This window comes from Dasypus novemcinctus, chromosome 18 (assembly GCF_030445035.2).
Source record: "Dasypus novemcinctus isolate mDasNov1 chromosome 18, mDasNov1.1.hap2, whole genome shotgun sequence".
NCBI lineage: Eukaryota > Metazoa > Chordata > Mammalia > Cingulata > Dasypodidae > Dasypus > Dasypus novemcinctus.
The window spans coordinates 41791944-41811688 of record NC_080690.1 but is presented as its reverse complement, the minus strand read 5'-3'; the positions used below and the strand labels follow the sequence as shown (position 1 = coordinate 41811688).

At 38.3% G+C, this 19745-nt stretch overlaps 1 long non-coding RNA gene and 1 pseudogene across 1 annotated transcript in view; one reads left to right on the top strand and one right to left on the bottom strand.

Annotated features, from left to right (window-relative positions):
* Positions 1-19745, top strand: part of LOC105746683 (uncharacterized) — a 134922-nt gene that overhangs the window by 45631 nt on the left and 69546 nt on the right. Inside the window, exon 3 of the long non-coding RNA XR_001118982.4 lies at positions 16667-16805. This is a non-coding gene — a long non-coding RNA (uncharacterized lncRNA). The remainder of the gene's footprint in view (positions 1-16666; positions 16806-19745) is intronic.
* On the bottom strand, positions 16670-16813 carry LOC111765569 (U1 spliceosomal RNA; annotated as a pseudogene).

Below are 19745 nucleotides of genomic sequence, written 5' to 3'. Positions count from 1 at the left end.
AGTGTATGAATTTATAAGATTTGTTTATTATGACTGATGCCTGGCTGCTTTTTGATGGGGCATGTGCTCCTCCTGAGTGAAACCCTGGAAATTTCCTGGGTTGGGACACAAGGCATGACTCAATGGTAGAAGGAAGTCAGAGTTGGCAGGGCTGGTTCCTTCTGGAGGCTCATAGGGAGAATCTGTTCACTGGCCTTTTCCAGCTTCTACAGGCCACCCACAGTCCTTTAGTCGTGACCCCTTCCTCCATCTCTACTTATCTTCTTCTTCTTCACTGAAAAAGACCATGGAACACCCTGTCTTCAAGAGAGAGTATCACATCAGTGTCAGAGAGCAAAGGAATCAGATTCATAATCCAAGGTTTAGGCTTAAAACACACACAAAAATGAGAATAATATTTGATAGTCTGAGCTAGATTTTCCTGCCTCAGAGGACATAAAAATTCTCTAACCTTGGAGAGAGAGAAGAAATGGACACACAAAAAGGAGGACAGAAGCTTATGCATTCGTAAGAAATACCCTCCCACCAAACCCTGGCGATCTGATAGCAGGGAGACTCTGTCTCTCTTCTCGGATGGAGCCCTCAGGTTGCTCCAATATCTAGAGAAGGAGCAGGAAAGGTGAAAGGCCATAAGGCAGAAAGCACAGGAGGCAGACTCCCAGCATTCCTTGGGCTTCTAGAGTGAGGTTTGAGAGCAGCCATTTCTCTGCTCTGCCCCCAGGGCATCATGGAAATAGCTGACACCAGGGCCCAGACTGGGAGAAGAGTGACACAGATACAGCCATTGTGTTTGACAACCGAGAATCTGGTAACATGATGCCCTTCTTTAGAGACACTGGGATGGATAAATAACAACCAAGGACCAGAATCTCCTACCCTATCCTTCAGCACCCATGAATCCTGCCCCCAGAACTCACCAGCAATCCTGGGGAAATGGAGTTTCCAATACCTAGCTGGATGAGGCATAAAATGATGATTAAGTTCAGAGTATCAGTTTGCTATTGCTGCTGTAGCAAATTACCTACCACAAACCAAGTGACTTGAAACCGCGCAAATCATATTGTATCACTCCCTCACTCACAACCATCCAAGGGCTTCTTGCTCCCCTTAGGATACAATCCTGACTTTTTACCTTGGCCCGTGAGGCCCCATCTGATTTGGTTCTGCCTATGTCTCTGACCTCATCTTCTATCATTCTTCCCTTTCTGGTGTTTGAGCAACCCTGGTCCGTTCTCTGTTCTTAGTCCATGTCAAGCTGGTTCCCATCCCCGAATCTGGAGCATGAGATTCCTTATAACTGGAAATCTCCTTCCCTATATCTTCCCGTGGTTCTCTTCCTTACCTCGCCTGGGTCTTCTTTCCTTAATAGGCCCTCCCAGCCACCCTCTGCCCCTCTTTATTATCCCTTACCATACAAATGCCAGCTATCAACATGTTATGCTTTTTCTTCTTTGCTCTCTGTCTACCTCTCTAGCATTTAAGCCTCATGAAAGGAGGAACCTTGACAGCCTTATTTATCAGTATATATCTCCTGTATCCAGCACATTGCCTGACACACAAAAGATTATCATTAGCTATTTGCTGAAAAAGTGAATGAATGAATGATAAGTTCCTTTTGCCAGGATCTATTGCACTATATTATTAATAAATTGAACATTTAATTCACTCAAAATTAGAATAGAACTCATTTCCATCAATAGAGAGAAATGTGCAAAGTCAGTGGGCAGAGAGGACTTCCCAAAATAGGTGTTAGGTGTATCCTGCTTCCCTGGAGTTTGGGAAAGTATGAACAACCACCACACATCAGGATTGTAGGAGGTACCCAGAGGGAAGCACACATAAACAAGACACAGTCATTCCCTTGAGGAAATTATGAACTGAAAGGGGGAGATAGATGCATATACACGTTTTTCTGATTTTCTGCCACAAGGCAGAATGACATAAACGCATAAAATATGGATAAACCTCAGAAGAAGCAAATGAATCTTGGCACCTTTGCTGTGCCTGAAAGTGACCTGTGTCCCCTGTCACCTGACTTCAACAGGAGGGCTTTAATTGCATTGCTTAATGAGACCAGCGCACACCAGTCTTTATTTTTTTTTAACATTAATCCCCCCTGGGTTCCTGATATTTGCCGTACGTTATTACCAAGCACTGGAGAGGAGCAACAAACACAAGAAGGGGCTTACTATTTGGAATTCTCAGCCCTGCTGCGTGTTATTTGCCTTTCCATTTGGAGCTTGAGGATGCAAACTCTTCATCTGTTCCCAGCAACCTCGTGAGCCAAACTCCAAGAACCAGAGAGGGCTGGGACTTGCAGCAAGGGCTCCAGGGAATGCTTTGACTTTGCAAAACCCCAGAAGTTTCTCATTTGAACTTTTCAACAATCACATGAAAGAGATCATGATTCACTGTTTTACAAATGAGGAAACAGAGGCACAGTTAGACATTCAGAGGCCTCAAGTTAGACATTCAGAGCAAGAGAGAGAACGGGAACTCACATCTCCAAACTCTAAGCCTGATGAACTTGCCACTGAATGTGAGCTTTCTGCCAAGATATTTACATCTGTGCCAAATCATACATCAATATATTGGCTGGATAATTTATTCTTTATAAATATTTTCTTTCCTATGGGCAGCTTACGGGTAACATATGTGTTTAATTAACATTTTAAATTAAAGGATAATGTGTGAAAATAAAATATTTTCCATGATTTATGTTCATCTGTATTTGTAAATGTAAACTTTGCATACAATAGGTAAATTATTTCAATTTTCCTTGTTATATATTCTGATAAAATTTTATAATATTTTATCAATGGGATTGAAATGAAAGCTCTGTTAGACTTCCACCAAAGCTGAGTCTATGAAGTTCCAAGGAGGCCACGTTTTGGACTTGGAATAGATGAGTGCATTCTCTAGGGCAATCTGCATTTTCTCCATGAGAAATTCATTTGGAGGAGACAGGTGATTGGATGGTGTGGAATGTAAGAAATTACTTTGCTGCTTCATGTCAAAGAGAATGAAGAAATCCATAAAGAGATGGGGTGATTTTAAGTGAAAATTGCTTTTATTTGTATTCTAATTCTTCATTGCCCAAAAGAAGATTAAGAACAGGTTTTGACACTCAGTTGCTTAAATGTACATTGACTTGGATGGCCTTAGCATGCAAGTTCCCAAACTTTAATCATTGCATACTGTCAGCCGTATCTTTCAGCCACTTGTACTATTGTTCAGCCTAATATTTTTAGGTAAGTTGGCTTATTCTACTTAAATAAATGTATTAGAAAATGAAGCTTCATAAGCAGAAAACAGGTAAAACTAATATTTATATATGCATATATACATATTAAATAACCACTAAACATTCTGTGACCTTCAATTAACCACCTTTCCTACTATGTTGATGGTCTGTGTACCATGCTTTGGAAAGCATTATCATAACATTTCAGCAAAGTGTTAATTTTCTTTATTAGACAAGTTGTAGATTTACAGAAATCATGCATAAAATATGGAGTTCCTAGATAGCCTTCCTATTATTAACATCTTGCAGGAAGCAGAGGTGGCTCAGGTGATTGGGCTTCCACCTACCATGTGGGAGGACCTGGGTTTGATCCCTGCGGCCTAAAAAAATGGCATGCCCACACAGTAAGCCAGGGCCCATGTGGCAAGCCAAGTGCTCTTGTAGCAACCCGTGCAGTGAGCCAAGCACCTGCGCAGTGAGCCAGTGCTCAGGAGGTGACCCATGCACCGAGTCAGTGTCCACACGCTAAGCCAAGTGCCTGTGTGGCAAGCCAGTGTCTGTGCAGTGATCTGTGTGGCAAGCCAGTGCCCACATGGTGGGCCACACAGCAAGATGATGATGCAACAAAAAGAGAGACAAAGGGGACAGTCAAGGCAATATGCAACAGAAACCAGGAACTGAGGAGGTGCAAGTGACAGGGAACCTCTCTTCACATTGGAGGTCCCCAGGATCAAATCCCGGTGAATCCTATAGGGAAAGTGGGAAAGAGAAGACAAAAAGAAGATCACACATCAAATGGACACAGACAGCAAAAACAGCAAGGTAAGGGGGGAGGGGAAAAAAAGACATCTTGCACTGGTGTGATAAAATTGTTACAAATAATGAAGGAATATTATTATAATTGTACTGCTAACTGTAGTCCATGGTTTACATTAGGGTTCACTCTTTGTGTACAGTCCTATGGGTTTAAAACATTTTTATTCTAGTAACATATAAAACCTAAAATTTCCCCCTTTAAGCTACATTCAAATATGTAATTCAGTGCTATTAATTGTGTTCACAGTGTTGTGCTACCATCACTGTCATCCATTATCAAAACTTTTCCAACCCCAAATAGAAACTCTGTACAATTTAAGCATTAACTCCCCACCCCATACCCATACCACGACCCGTATATTCTAGTTTCTGACTCTATGAATTAGCTTATTCTAATTATTTCATACCAATGAGATCACACAATATTTGTCCTTTTGTGCCTGGCTTATTTCACCTAACATGATGTCTTCAAGGATCATCCATGTTGTTGCATGTATCAGAACTTCATTCTCTTTTAAGGCTGAATAATATTCCATTGCGTATATCTACCACATTTTATTTATGCATTCAACAGTTGATGGACATTTGGGTTGCTTCCATCTTTAATCAATTGTGAATAATGCTGCTATGAACATCAGTGTTCATATATCAGTTTGAGTCCCTATTTTCAATTGTTTGGTATATACCTTAAAGTGGGATTGCCATGACACATGGCAATTCGACAGTGAACTTTCTGAGGAATAGCCAAACTGTTCTCCATAGCAGCGGCACCATTTTACATTCCCACCAAAAAATGAACGTGTTCCACTTTTTCTTTTTTTTTTATAGAGAAGTTGGATGTTTACAGAACAATCATGAATAAAACACAGTATTCCCATATACCACCCCAAAACCAATACCTTGCATTGGTATGAAACATTTGTTACAAACGATGACAGCACATTTTTATAATTGTACTATTAACTGAAGTCCATGGTTTAACTTAGGGTTCCTTGTTTGCATTGTGTACTTCCATGGATTAAAAAAATAGTTCTTTTACCATATATACAATTTACTATTTACCCTTTTAAGCATATTCAGATATATATTCCAGCGCTGTTAATTGCATTCACAATGTTATACTACCATCACCACCATCCACTACCTAAACATTCCCATCATTTCAAATAAGACCCTGTACATTTTAAGATTTAACTTCCCATTCCCAAACCCCACCCTGTTCCCTGATAACCTATATTCTATATTCTGACTCTATGAGTTTGATTATTCTAATTGTTTCAAATCAATGAGATCATACAATATTTGTCCTTTAGTGTCTGGCTTATTTCATTCAACATGATGCCTTCAAGTTTCACTCATGTTGCTGCATGTAGCAGGATTTCATTCTTTTTTATGGCTGAATAATTTTGCATTGGCTGTATATACCATATTTTATCTATCTATTAATCAGTTGATGGATATCTGGGTTGCTTCCATCTTTTGGCAATTGTGAATAATGCTGTTATGAACACAGGTGTGCAAATACCTGTTTAAGTCTCTACTTTCCATTCTTTTGTGTATATACCTAGTAGTGGGATTGCCAGGTCATATGGTAGATCTATACTTAACTTTCTGAGGAACCACCAAACTGTCTTCTACAGCAACTGCACTGTTTTACAATACAACCAGCAATAAATGAATGTTCATATTTTTCTGCATTCTCTCCAACAATTCTAGTTTTCTGTTTTTTTAAAATAGTAGCCATTCTAGTGTGTGTGAAATGATTTCTCATTGTGGTTTTGATTTGCATTTTCTTAATAGCTAATGATGTTGGGCATCTTTTCATTTGCTTTTTAAAAATTTTAACACTTTTTAAATTAAAGTTAATAGATCACAAAGAACGTTATATTACAAAACATAAGAGGTTCCCATTTTCTTATGTTGAACTGCCCTTCTACACCTGGGATATATCCCACTTGGTCATGGTGTAGAATTATTTTAATGTGCTGTTGTATTTGATTTGTTAGTATTCTGTTAACAATTGTTACAACCATATTCATAATTTTCTGTAAATTTCTTTTTTTTTTAATTGACTTTGTAATAATATTACATTAAAAATATATATGTGAGGTCCCATTCAACCCCACCCCCCCCACCCCCCCGCTCCCCCCCACCCCCAACAACACTCGTTCCCATCATCATGACACATCCATTGGATTTGGTAAGTACATCTTTGGGCACCTCTGCACCTCATAGACAATGGTTCATATCATGGCCCATACTCTCCTCCATTCCATCCAGTGGGCCCTGTGAGGATTTACAATGTCCGGTGATTACCTCTGAAGCACCATCTAGGGCAGCTCCATGTCCCAAAGACGCCTCCACCTCTCATCTCTTCCTGCCTTTCCCCATACCCATCGTCCACCATGTCCACTTTTCCCAATCCAATGCCACCTCTTCTATGTGGACATTGGATTGGTTGTGTCCATTGCACCTCTATGTCAAGAGGAGGCTCAGATTCCACATGGATGCTGGATGCAATCCTCCCATTTTCAGTTGTAATCACTCTAGGCTCCATGGTGTGGTGGTTGTCCTTCTTCAACTCCATCTTAGCTGAGTGTGGTAAGTCCAATGAATCAGATTGTAGGTGCTGGAGTCTGTTGAGGCTCAGGACCTGGCTATCACATTGTCAGTCCAGAGATTCAAATCCCCTAAATATATCTTAAACCCCAACACTAACTGCACCTCCAGCACATTAGCATGAAAGTCTTATGAAGAGAGATCCCATCTGAGTCCAGATTCATCACACATAAACACCATTTCCAAAGAGGGGCCATCTGCCCTGGTAGTTAACCCCATCGGCCATGAGCATAACTCCCATGGGTCTCTTTAGCCCTCAAAGGAACCAATACCTGGGGGTTGTATCTGCTTTATCTGTCTCTCAGACTGTGCTCAGTTGTGCATAAGGGCAATCCTTCTGCCAGCCTCCAGACTCTTTTTTAGAGACTCGTAGCCATATAAACTCATTTCTCCTTTCCATTTCCCCCTTACTTTAGGTCAAACAGCATTTTAAAGTCATGTTATTTTATGTAGACATGGATATTCTGCTGATCCACATTGAACCTTCCATATAAGGTCCTTTTTGTAAATTTCTTTTCTTGTAGCATCTTTATCTGGCTTTGGTATTACAGTGATGTTGACCTCATAGAATGAGTTAGGGAGTGTTCCCTTCTCTTCAACTTTTTGGAAAAACTTGAGCAGGGTTGGTGTTAATTCTTGTAGTGTTAAAAAATTCTCAATGAAGCCACGTGGCCCTGGGCTTTTCTTTCTTGGGAAATCTTTGATTACTGATTCAATTCCTTTACTAGTAATTGGTTTGTTGAGATCTCCTATTTCTTCTTGATCAATGTAGGTAGTTTGGGTATTTTAAGGATTTGTCCATTTAATCTAGGTTGTCTAATTTATTTGCTTACAGTTGTTCATAACATTCTCATAAAGTCCTTTTTATTTCTGTTGGGCCAGTAGTAATGCCCCCTCACCACCACCATTTCTGATTTTATTTGTGTCTTGCTCCTCTTTTTCTTTAGACTGCTAAATATTTGTCAATTTTATTACACTTTTCAAAGAAACAACTGTTAGTTTTGTTGATTTGCTCTATTGGCTTTTTATTCTCTATGTCATTTGTTGCACTACAATCCTTTTTATTTTATTTATTTTTCACATTTTGGGTTTAGTTTTCTCTTCTAATTCTAAGCCCCCATTTGTGATGTTAGGTCTCTGATTTGAAATCTTTCTTTTCTTTAAGTGTAAGTTTTAGAGCTATACATTTCCTTCTGAGAACTGCATTTCTTACAACCCATAAGTTTTGGTATATTGTATTTTCATTTTCATTCTGCTCAAGATAATTCCTAATTTCCCTTTGTGTTTCTTCTTTGACCTTTCAGTTGTTTAAGTGTATGCTGTTTAATTTCCACATATTTGTGAATTTTCCATTTCTCCCTTGTTATTGATTTCTATCTTCATTCTATTTTGGTCTGAGAAGATACACTACAGGATGTCAATATTTTTTTAATTTATTGAGTCTTGTTTTGTGAGTTAACATATGGTCTATTCTGGAGAAAAGTCTATGTGCACTAGAGAAAAACATGGATTCTGCTGCTGTTGGGTGAAGTGCTTCATATATGTTTGTTAGATCTAGTTGTTCATAGCAGCATTCAAGTTTTCTGTTTCTTTATTGATCATCTGTGTAGATATTCTCTCCATTACTGAAAGTGGTTTATTGAAGTATCCTACTATTAATATGAAACTATCTATTTCTCCCTTCAAATGTGTCAATATTTGCTTTATATATTTTAGGGCTTTGGCATTAGGTGCATATGTATTTATAATTGTTAGGTTTTCTTGTTGAATTTACTCCTTTATCAGTATATAGTGACCTTCTATTCCCTCACTACAGCTTTTTTTTTATTGACTTTGTAATAATATTACATTAAAAATATATATATATATATGAGGTCCCATTCAACCCCACCACCCCCACCCCACCTCTCCACCCCCCCCAGCAACACTCATTCCCATCATCATGACACATCCATTGCATTTGGTAAGTACATCTTTGGGCACCTCTGCACCTCATGGTCAATGGTCCACATCATGGCCCATACTCTCCCCCATTCCATCCAGTGGGCCCTGTGAGGATTTACAATGTCCGGCGATTGCCCCTAAAGCACCATCCAGGGCAGCTCCATGCCCCAAAGATGCCTCCACCTCTCATCTCTTCCTGCCTTTCCCCATACCCATCAGCCACCATGTCCACTTTTCCCAATCCAATGCCACCTTTTCTATGTGGACATTGGATTGGTTGTGTCCATTGCACCTCTATGTCAAGAGGAGGCTCAGATTCCACATGGATGCTGGATGCAATCCTCCCATTTTCAGTTGTAATCACTCTAGGCTCCATGGTGTTGTGGTTGTCCTTCTTCAACTCCATCTTAGCTGAGTGTGGTGAGTCCAATGAATCAGATTGTAGGTGCTGGAGTCTGTTGAGGCTCAGGACCTGGCTATCACATTGTCAGTCCAGAGATTCAAATCCCCTAAATATATCTTAAACCCCAACACTAACTGCACCTCCAGCACATTAGCATGAAAGTCTTATGAAGAGAGATCCCATCTGAGTCCAGATTCATCACACATAAACACCATTTCCAAAGAGGGGCCATCTGCCCTGGTAGTTAACCCCATCGGCCATGAGCATAACTCCCATGGGTCTCTTTAGCCCTCAAAGGAACCAATACCTGGGGGTTGTATCTGCTTTATCTGTCTCTCAGACTGTGCTCAGTTGTGCATAAGGGCAATCCTTCTGCCAGCCTCCAGACTCTTTTTTAGAGACTCGTAGCCATATAAACTCATTTCTCCTTTCCATTTCCCCCTTACATTAGGTCAAACAGCATTTTAAAGTCACGTTATTTTATGTAGACAGGGATATTCTGCTGATCCGCGTTGAACCTTCCGTATAAGGTCATTTTCCAGTTGCATCATCAGTTGGTAGTTGATAGTGGTCCCTCGGTGCCAGGGAGGCTCATCCCTGGGTGTCATGTCCCACGCTGGGGGGAAGGCATTGCATTTACATGCTGAGTTTGGCTTCGAGACTGGCCACATTTGAGTAACATGAAGGCTGACAGGAGGAAATTCCCAGGCACAATGCTGCTCTAGGCCTTGTTCTTATTTTAGGCTTATCAGCTCACAAGCATAGTCATTAGCATCAGGGGCTCACTGTTGAACCCTCACTCCCTCCCAGTCCCCGCCGCTGCACCTGGGAGACTGTCGCTGCTCCCCTAGGGACCACGACAGAGCACCACTGGCCAGGAACCCAGTACCCCCCCTGCTGTGGTTTTTAATTGTTGCCACTATGAGTATATCCAAACATTACCATGCACCCTGGACATATGTTCTGCTCACTACAGCTTTTGATTTAAAATCTCTTTTATCTAATATTAGTATAACTACTGTAACTCTCTTTGGCTACTATTTGCATGTTTTTTTCCCATCCCTTCATTCTCAGCTTACTTGTGTTTTTTAATTTAAAGTGAGTCTCTTGTAAATAGCACATAGGTAGATCACCCTATATATTCTTTTTTTAAATATATTTTTATTACAGAAGTTGTGAACTTACAAACAATCATGTGTTTTGTGTAGAATTCCCATGCAACAACCCTTCACCAACACACCACACCATTATGGAACATTTGTTACAGATTAATGAGATTAAATAATCAGACTATTACAAATAACTATAGTGCACATTTGACATATTTTTCCATAACCCCTGTTACTAACACAGTATATTTTTGGCATTGATGCAAGAATATTACAGTATTTCTGTGAACTATAGTCTGTATGTTACATATACATTGTTTAAATATCTGCCTTTTGACTGAAAGTCAATTCTTTTATATTTAAAGGAACTACTGATAATGTGAGGCAATCTTTTGCCATTTTGCTATAACTTTGTGAATGTTATACCTTTTTACCCTCAATTCTTCCATTAATGTCTACTTCAATATTTATTTGATTTTTGTATTATACCATTTTAAGTACCTTCTCATTTCTTTTTTAATATAATTTTGAAAATTTGTACTAAAAACTTGGAAATAGAAATTTTAGTTTTATAAAATAATTATTTTATTCATAATTTTATTCATAACTGAAAAGGCATTGTGATATATAAGATAGCATTAAAAAAAACAGAAACTAAACAAAAGCAAAACAGAAATAATGTGACATAACAAGGCACTTCTTTCGATTCCTCAGATGGAGAGCTGATGTGTTCCTCCTTTCCACCCCATTCCTTAATATGCAAATGACATGGGAGTCGTACACAGCTCCTATATATTTCCTAGAGCCCCCCATATCTCAAGCAATGGTCACAAGGATTCCTCTGGAGACATCCATCATCAGAGCCCTCGTAAAAACTCCAGTTAGGAGGTATTATGCTCATTGCAGCTCTCCATTTGTAACTGTTCCTTAAAATATTCCCCTATGTTTTCTTTTATGAGTTTTATAGTTTTATCTCTTATTTTCAGGCAAAGGATCCATTTTGAATTAATTTTTGATGTTGTCATAAATGGAATTGTTTCCTTAATTCCTCTTTTGGGTTGTTCAGTGACTAGCATATTAGAAATGCCACTGATTTCTGCATGTTGATCTTATGTCCTGTAACTTTGCTGTATTTATTTATTATGCCTAATAGTTTTTTGTGGATTCTATAGGATTTTCTCTATATAAGATCATGTCATATGCTAATAGAGATTTATTTCTTCATTTCCAATCTAGATTCCTTTTATTTCTTTTTCTCACTTAATATCTCTGGTTAGAACTTCCAGTACCATGCTGAATTAAGTGGTGAGAACAGATGCCCTTGCCTTGTTCCTGATCTTAGCTGGAAAATTTTCTGTCTTTCACCATTAAGAGTGATGTTGTCTGTGGGTTTTTCATAGATGCCCTTTATTAGGTTGAGGAACTTCCTTTCTAATCTTGGTTTATTGAATGTTTTAATAATGAAAGGTTGTTGATTTTATCAAGTGCTCCTTCTGCATTTATTTTGAAGATCATGTGATGTTTTCCCCTTTATTCTATGAAGACGATGTATTATATCATTGATTTTCATATATTGGAGAACTCTTACATTTCTTAGATAAATCCCAGTTAGTTATGGTTTGTAGTCTTTTTTAAGTACTGCTGGATTTGGTTTGCTAATATTTTGTTGATGATGTCTGTATCTATATCTTAAGTGTTATTTTTTTGTTGTATTCTTTTTTGTGATGTCTTTGTCTGGTTTTGTTATCAGAGTTGGAGTCATAGAATGAGTTAGGAAGTGTTACTTCCTCTTCTGTTTATTTTGGAAGCATTTGAGAGGGATTGGTGTTAATTTATTTTTTAAGATTTATTTTGTTTATTTCTCTCCCTTTCCCCCCTGTTGTTTGCTCTCTCTGTCCATTCGCTGTGTCAGTTCTTCTGTGTCCGATTGCATTCTTGCCATGCGGCACTGGGAAACTCTAGCACTATTTTTGTTGCATCATCTTGCTGTGTCAGCTCCCCGTGTGTCTGGCACCACTGATGGGCAGGCGGTGCTTTTTTCGCATGGAGTGGCTCTCCTTGTGGGGCATACTCCATGCATGTGGGGCACCCCTATGTGGGGGACACACCTGCATGGCATGACACTCCTTGTGTGTGGCAGCACTGCGTATGGGCCAGTTCACCACACAGGTCAGGAGGCCCTGGGTATTGACCTCTGGACCATCCAAACGGTAGATGGAAGCTCTATCAGTTGAGCCACAACTGCTTCCCTGCTAATTCTTTAAATATTTGGAAGAATTCATCAGTGAAGCCAACTGGTCCTGGGATTTTCTTTGTTGGAAGGTTTTTGATTACTGACTCAGTGTTTATATTAATTACAGGCCTATTCAGATTTTCTGGGTTTTTTGAGTCAATTTTTGATGGTGTGTTTCTAGGAATTTTTCCATTTTACCTAAGTTCTCTAATTTTTTGGCATATAATTGTTCACAGTTCTTTTATAATCCTTTTTATATTTATAATTTCAGTAGTACTGTCCCTGCTTATATCCATGACTTTAGTAATTTTAGTCCTTGCTCTTTTATTCTTAGTCAGTCTTGGTAAAGGTTTGTCATTTTGTTGATCTTATGAAAAAGCTAACTTCTGATTTATTTTCCATATTTTTCTATTCTCTTTTTTATTTACCTCAATTTTAATATTTATTATTTCTTTCTTCTACTTGCTTTAGGTTTATTTTCCTCTTCTTTTTATAGCATGTTAAGGTGATGGCTGGGTTATTTATTTGAGATCTTTCTTCTAGTGTAACCATTTATAGCTATGAATTTACTTGAAAGTGCTGCTTTTGTTGCATATCATAAGTTTTGGTATGTTGTGCTTTATTTCATTCATCTCAAAGTATTTTTAAGTTTCCTTTGTGATTTTTTCTTTGACTCAGTGGTTATTTGTTTAAGTTCCAGATATTTGTGAATTTTCCAGTTTTCCTTCTGTTGTTGACTTCTAGTTTCATTCCATTGTAGTCAAAGATGATAATTTGAATGATTTCTGTCCCGGCCAGTGGGACGATCAACAGGAGCTCCGGATCCTAGGAGGGAAAGAATGGTATGGGACAAGAGAGACACAAGGAATGACAGCAAGACAGTATTCTGATCAAGCTGCAAAACTTTATTGAGGGGACTGAGCATATATACTCTAGGGAGGAGGGGGGGGTGGGTAAGGATAGGTGGTGGTCTGGGATTGGCCGCTGCTGTTGCTAGGGCGGGAGGCAGATTTGAGGTAAGAACTTTTGGCAGGAACTGGTTCTGTAAAGAAGGGGGGAGGGGAAACGGACTTTGGCCCAGTGGTTAGGGCGTCCGTCTACCATATGGGAGGTCCGCGGTTCAAACCCCGGGCCTCCTTGACCCGCGTGGAGCTGGCCCATGCGCAGTGCAGATGCGCGCAAGGAGTGCCCTGCCACGAAGGGGTGTCCCCCGCATGGGGGAGCCCCCACGCGCAAGGAGTGCGCCTGTGAGGAAAGCCGCCCAGCGTGAAAAGAAAGTGCAGCCTGCCCAGGAATGATGCCGCCCATACTTCCCGTGCCGCTGACGACAACAGAAGCGGACAAAGAAACAAAAGCAGACAAAGAAACAAAATGCAGCAAATAGACACCAAGAACAGACAACCAGGGGAGGGGGGGAAATTAAATAAATAAATAGATCTTTAAAAAAAAGAAGGGGGGAGGGTGACCTAAGCTATTGCTGTATCAGCTCGGGCAGCCATGTTACCGGCATTGCTGAAAGGTAGATTCTATGCATGCTGCCTTAATCGCCCACAACAGATTTCAATCTTTTCAAATTTTTGAGACTTGCTTTGTGGCCTAACATATGGTCTACCTGGAAAACAATTCATAAGCGCCTTAGAAGAATATGTATTCTGCTGCTGTTGGGTGAAATGTTCTATAGATGGCTGTTAGGTTTTGTTGGTGGATTGAATCATGTCACCCATAAAGACATATTCAAGTCCTACTGTCCAGTATTGTGGTTGTGAACCCATTTGTCAATAGGACGTTTGAAGATGTCCCATTAAGTTAAGGTGTAGAATCATTTGTCAGTAGGGTCTTTGAAGATCCTATTTAGATGAGGTCAAATTGAATCAGGGTGGGACTTAATCCATATGACTGCAATCCTTATGAGCAAAAGAAATTCAGATGCAGTCAGTCTGTAGAAGCCAGAAGTTAGTAGAAGCCCAAAGGCAAAAGAAACAAGAGGACACCAAGGAAACAGATTGCCATGTGAAAGAGGCAGAGATGCAAGCCATGGAACACCAATGATTGCAGCAAGCCAGCACCAGAATGTTACTTATTCCAAGAGAAAGAGTTGTCTGCCAAGACCCTGATTTTGGACTTCTAACCTCCAAAACTGTGAGACAATAAATTCCCATTGTTTACGTCAAATCAGTGTGCACTGTTTATCACAGCATACCTGGAAAACTAAAACAGGTCTAGTTAGATTATGGTGTGTTGTTCAAGCCTTCTATTTCCTTGCTAATCTTCTATCTAGTTATTCTATCCATTGTTGAACGTTTGATGGTGAAGTACCCAACTATTATTATGAAACTTTCTATTTCTCCCTTCAATTCTGTCAAATTTTGCTTTATTTATTTTGGGGCTCTTTAGCTTTGTACATATGTTTATGATAGTTTTATGGTCTTGATGGATTGATCTTTTTATCATTATATAATATCCTTTTTTTTTTTTTGTCTCTCATAATAATTTTTGTCTTAAAAACTATTTTGTCTGATATTAGTGAACCACTCCAGTTCTCTTTTGGTTATATTCACTCTACAATCTTTTACCTCTTTTTTCATCAATCTATTTGTGTCTTTGAATCTGCAGTGTCTTATAGATAGAATATAGTTGAATAACACTTTTTATCCATTCTGCCAGTCTCTGACTTTTAATTGGAGAGTTTAATCCATTTACATTCAATGTAATTACTGATAAAGAAGGACTTCATTGCCATTTTACTATTTGTCTTCAACGTATACCATGTTTTTTGTTCATCAGTACTTCCATTTCTGCCTTGTTTTGTGTTAAAGAGATTTTTTCTCCCCTGTCATTTATTTTCATAGGTGTTTTTTGGGTTATTTTCTTAGTGGTTTCCCTGGGGATTACACTTAATATCTTAATTTATAACATTCTAATTTGGATTAATATCAAATTAGCTTCAAATGTACCCAAAACATTTGATCCTGTATAATTCATCTTCTCCCTTTTAGACTGATGCTATTTTCCCATATATTATATCTTTATACATTATGTGCCCATCAACGTAGATTTATAATTATTGCAATATGCGATGTTCTTTTAAGTCAGCTAGGAAAAAAAAAAGAATTTACAAAAAATACCTTAATATTCAATTATGCTTACCTTTGTTTTCCTTTACTGATGTTCTTTAGTTCTCCATCTATTTGAATTATTGTCTAGTGTCCTTTCATTTAAGTCTGAAAGATTCCCTATGAGACCTACCACATTTCTTATAGAGACGTTCTACTAGCAACAGACTCTCTCAACTTTTGTTTATCTGTGAATATCTTAATTTTCACTGTTAGTTAAGGATAGTTTTGCTGAATATAGAATTATTGGCTGACAGATTTTTTCTTTCAGAATCTTGTATATGTCATCTTACTGCCTTCTGGCTTCCATTGTTTCTGATGAGACATCAGCTATTAATTATATTGTGAATCCCTTGTATGTAATAAGTCATCTCCTTTTGCCGTTTCAGGATTTCACTGTCTTTCAACAATGTGATTATTATGTGTTATGTTGTATAGCTCTGCTCTTTATCCTACATGGGTATGATGGTTAGGCTAATGTGTCAACTCAGCCAGATAATTGTGCCCTGTTGTTTGGTCAAGTAACCACTGGGCTAATTGTAATACAAGGACATTTATGGGTTTTAGTCATCAGTGAGTTCATTGCATAGATGGCTGATTACATTTACAATCAGTCAAGAAATTGCCTCCAGCAATGAGTGACATTTTATCCAATCAGTTGAAGTCTTAAAAGGGGAAGTGAATTCAGTATTCAAAAGAATTTTCCAGCTTGACTTCAGACAGTCAACATCTCCTGGGAACTCATTGAGGACCTTCATTGGAGCCCCTGGTTTGCAGCCTGCATGCAGAATTTGGACTTGTGCATCCCCATGGTCACATGAGAGAATATTATAAAATCTCTTACTATTTACAAATATCTCTTGTAGATTCTGTTTCACTGGAGAACCCTAACTAATACAGTGGGGTTCAGTGAGCTTCTTGAACTTGTAGATTAATGTTTTTCATCAAATTTGGTACCCTTTCAGCCATTATTTCATCAAATTATCTATTTGTTCCTTTTATCCCTCTCCTTCTGAGACTCTATGTATGTGTTGGTACACTTGGTGGTTTTTCTTGGGTCTCTTAGGCCCTGTTCACCTTTCTTCATTCATTTTTTTACTGTTTTTCAGACTGTTTAATTTAATTGACTTGTATTGAAGTTTGCTGATTCTTTTATTTTTATATTTTTATTTTTTATTTTTTCAGGGGAATGTACAAATGCACAAATTATGCAGTCAAGTTTCCCATATTTGGAGAAATTTCAGGAGTCAGTACATCCAGAGTGCAATGGATAAGCCTTGCCATGGGTAAACTACATTCATTATCATAGTCTTTCCCCTGCCAGGTAAGCTGATTCTTTCTTCTGCCTTCTTAAATCTGCTATTGAGCCCCTCTAGAGAATTTTTCATTTCAGTTGTTGTACTTTTCAACTCCAGAATTTCTATTTTGTTCCTTTTTATGATTTCAACCTCTTAGTTGATGTTCTCTATTTTATTTTATTTTAATTAATTTACTTTTTTAATTGTATTTTTTTGAAGATACATAGAATACACAAAAAAAATGTTACATTAAATAATATAAGAGGTTCCCATATACCTCACACCTCATCCCCCCACTCCTCCCACATCAACAACCTCTTTCATCATTGTGGCACATTCATTGCATTTGGTGAATACATTTTGGAGCACTGCTGCACTGCATGGATGATAGTTTATATTGTCGTTTACACTCTCCCCCAGTACATTCAGTGGGTTAGTTCAGGATATACAATGTCCAGCATCTGTTCCTGCAATATTACTTCGGACCACTCCAAGTCTCCAAAATGCCTCCACATCGCATTTCTTCTTTTCTCTCCCTGTCCTCAGCAGCTATTGTGGCCACTTTCTCCACATCAGTGCTACAATTTCTTCCAGTACTAGTCACAATAGTTCTATAATAGAATACCAGTAAGTCCATTTTAATCCATACTTTATTCATCCATCCTGTGGACCCTGGGTTGGTGATGTCCACTCTACCTCTATATTGAGAGACAGTTTAGATCCCACATGGTTGGTGGATACAATTTTCCTGCTTGCAGGTACTCTCAGTTCCCTGGTGTGGTGGTTGACCATCTTCGCCTCCCTGTTAGCTGACCTGCGTAAATCCAACGAACTGGAGAGTATGAGCTGCAACTCTGCTGAAGCTCAGGGCCCAGCTGGCACATGGCCAGTCTAGAGATTCAACTCTCCTGAGCATACACCAACCCCAGCACCAACCACAGTTTCAGTAAAAGTGACAGAAGAGGCATGTACAGAAAGTTCACATCTGAGTCCAACTCCATCACACTCAGGAACACAAATTCCATTCTCTATTTTATCAGTCACCATCTCATGGTTCCTTTAGTTCTTTAGGTGTGCTTTACTTTAGTTTTTTGAACATATTTAAAATAGCTCATTAAAATCTTTGTGCAATATCTGGGTTTTCTCAGGGGGAGTTTCTACTGATTGCTTTTTTCTTTAGTATAGTCCATGCTTCTTTGTTTCTTGCATGTCCCATAATTTTTTGCTGAAAACTTGAAATTTTTTTGATGGTGGAGGAAGGATTTTATTGTGTTCCGATTTTTTAACAAATCAATTTTATTGATACATATTAATAAGGCATAATTCATCCAAAGTGCTCAATCAATGGTATTTGGTATAATCACATAGTTGTGCATTCATCTCCTCAATAGTTATTACAATAATCATAATATTAAGAAAACAAAAAAAGACAAACAAAAAAACCCCACCTCATTACCTCTCAATCACTGCACTCTATGCCTCCCCCTGCTGAACATAGCTGATATTCTGTTTCTATCTCTCAAGTTTATTTGTTTTTATAGTTTGTAAAAACAGTCTTATATATGCAATATTACCCATATTCGTATTTCACTTGACTTTCACTATGTTATACAGTCCCATGTTACTTTTTTTGTTTTCCTTCTAGAAATATACATTACCTTAGACTTTCCCTTTCAACCATTGTCATACCCATATAGTAGCTCTGCTGGTTACAAACACTATGATGTGCTTTGGCCATTTCTATTCATTTCCAAAGATTTACAAGCAACCTTTTTAACCAATTCTGCACAGATTAAATCTCAGCTTTCCATTATCTACCCTCATTCTATTTTCTGGTGACCCATATTCTAATTATTAACTCCATGAGTTTACACAATATATTTAGGTCATAATAGTGCAATCATACTATATTTTTCCTTTTGTGTCTAGATTGCTTCACTCAACATAATGTCATTCAGGTTCGTCCATGTTGTCATATGCTTCATGATTTCATTTCTTCTTACAACTGCATAATATTCTATCATATATGTGCACCATAAATTGTTTATCCATTCCTCAGTTGAGGGACACCTGAGTTGTTTCCATCTTTTGGCAATTGTGAATAATGCTGCTATGAATAACAGTGCACAGATGTCTGTTTGTGTCTCGGCTCTCAATTCTTCTGGGTTTATATCTAATAGTAGTATTGCTGGGACACATGGCAAGTCTATATTCAAACATCTTTAGGAACTGTCAAACAGTCCTCCACAGTGGCTGTACCATTCGACATTCCCACCAACAGCGAATAAGTGCTCCTATCACTCCACATCCTCTCCAACACTTGTAGATTTTTTACTTTTTAACAGAGGTTATTCTAATAGGTATGAAATGACATCTCATTGTAGTTTTCTTTTGCATTTCCCTAATCACTAGTGATGTTGAACATTTTCTCATGTGTTTCATCACCATTTGTATTTCTGCTTTGGATAATTGTCTATTCAATTCTTTTGCCCGTTTTTTAATCAGGTAATTTGTCTTTTTATTGTTGGATTGTAGTATCTTTTTATATATCATGGATTTTAAAAACTTATTGGATATCCAATTTTGAAATATTTTCTCCCATTGATTTGAATGCCTTTTCACCCTTTTGAGGTGCAAAAGAGTTTAACTCTGAGGAGGTCCCATTTATTTACTTTTTTCTTTTGCTGCTCATGCTTTAGGTTTAAGGTTTAAGAAACTCATGCCTACCACAAGATCTTGAAGATGTTTTCCTACATATTCTTCTAGGAGTTTTATGGTTGTTGCTTTTATATTTAGGTTCTTGATCCATTTTGAATTAATTTTTGTATAAGGTGAGAGCTATGGGACCCTCTTTCTTTTTCCTTTCTTTTCTTTTCTTTTTTTTTTTTTTTTGGCTATGGATATCCAGTTCTCCCAGCACCATTTGTTGAATAGACTGCTCTGGCCCAGCTGGGAGGATTTGACAA